This window comes from Bison bison, unplaced genomic scaffold (assembly GCF_000754665.1).
Source record: "Bison bison bison isolate TAMUID 2011002044 unplaced genomic scaffold, Bison_UMD1.0 scf7180017863606, whole genome shotgun sequence".
Lineage (NCBI taxonomy): Eukaryota > Metazoa > Chordata > Mammalia > Artiodactyla > Bovidae > Bison > Bison bison.
Genome location: NW_011494178.1, coordinates 168,172 through 169,405, shown reverse-complemented (window position 1 = coordinate 169,405; position 1,234 = coordinate 168,172). Strand labels below are relative to the sequence as shown.

At 61.4% G+C, this 1,234-nt stretch overlaps 1 protein-coding gene and 1 long non-coding RNA gene across 5 annotated transcripts in view; one reads left to right on the top strand and one right to left on the bottom strand.

The window, feature by feature from the left end:
- The window catches only part of LOC104983883, a 1,862-nt gene extending 1,189 nt beyond the window's left edge, over nt 1–673 (bottom strand). The window contains exon 1 of the long non-coding RNA XR_824690.1: nt 357–673. This is a non-coding gene — a long non-coding RNA (uncharacterized LOC104983883). The remainder of the gene's footprint in view (nt 1–356) is intronic.
- CLN8 (ceroid-lipofuscinosis, neuronal 8 (epilepsy, progressive with mental retardation)) overlaps nt 1–1,234 on the top strand; it is a 60,634-nt gene that overhangs the window by 46,290 nt on the left and 13,110 nt on the right. Inside the window, exon 1 of one of the 4 annotated variants that reach the window (XM_010833405.1) lies at nt 399–509. The exons of 2 other annotated variants lie outside the window; for them this stretch is intronic. The gene's annotated coding sequence lies outside the window, so the exon portion shown is untranslated. Of the gene's footprint in view, nt 1–398; nt 510–899; nt 980–1,234 lie in introns of those variants that run through there. One more of the 4 variants, XM_010833403.1, reaches the window with a different exon arrangement.

The following is a 1,234-nucleotide window of genomic DNA, read 5'->3' as shown; positions in this document are numbered from 1 at the left end:
CTAAAAACCTGTCTTTTTCTTGATGCAACAATGAGCGTGTACTGCTTATATCAGAAGGAAAGATGCCACCCTGGCCACCTCCTCTACAAGTTGTGTTTTCCGTCCTCTTCTCTACACTCTCACAGCTTGGACCCCCAAACGCGGCCTCCCGGAGCCCGGTGGGAAATGGGACCAGTCAGTTACCCTCACCCCGGCTTGGCTTCCTCAATTCCCCCGGTTATTTATCACTAGTTACACCTGTAATTTTCGGAAAACATGACTGGTTTTTTCAGGGTGCTTTAAAGATAGCAGAGCAGATGACAAGACCCTTGAAAGCACTGAGGAATTTACTGCCTGTGTGACTAGCAAGTCATCACCTGGCGCCGCCGACCCCAGCTCCTCCTCTGCAAGGCGGCCTCGTCACCGCCTCGCGCGGAACTAAGCGCGTGCTCCGGGGCCTCTCCAGGGCCGAGGTCGGGAGGCGGAGGCGGTGGCTCCCCCAGCGGTCCACATCTATTTCCACAGGACAGGTAGGACTCGGGGTTCAACCTAGACAATGAGGCATGCCCGAGTGTGAGCGGAAACCTCCAGTGTGCTGGAAGGACACAGTAATCGATACTTTCTTTTCAAGGGCGCTGATAATGTCCATGTCTTATTTCATCCTCAGAGAAGTCCTGAGAGGTGGCTGAGGCCGTGGTTCTCCTCACGGGTTACAGGGGCAAGAAAACTGCAGAGTCTGCGGGCTGGGCGGCATTGCTGCAGCTCAGTCAAGTGACTGCGGGCGCCTCAGGCAGCGGGTCAAGGTGGGGCTGGAGGGCAGAGGCCGCTTCCCATGGGACCCCACGGGCTCTTTCTGCCGCACCCGCTCTGGTCACTGGTCGCCGCGGAGGTGCCGGGCACGGGCCCAGGGGCTACTTAACACCACAGTCAGAAAATCAACAGGGAACTAGGACAAACGCATGAGAGCACAGGATGCCCAGCGGTGACAAGTGCCCTGGAGGTAGCCTCGGGGATGAGACCGCGGGGAGGGCGCTGCTGGGGACACAGGAGCACGCGGGCGGCCGGGTGTGAGCAGGGCCGCGGGTCAGCGGGGTCTCACGGCCTCTCCCCGCTGCTCCATCCGGGGCGCAGGGCTGCCTGGCTCCAGGCCGGGAGGTGGTCCCGGAGCTCCAGAGCCCGGCCTCGTGCTCCCGGGGTGAGGCCCCCATGCTGGGCGGGGACCAGGCGGCGGAGAGGGGGGGTTCACCCGCCGACC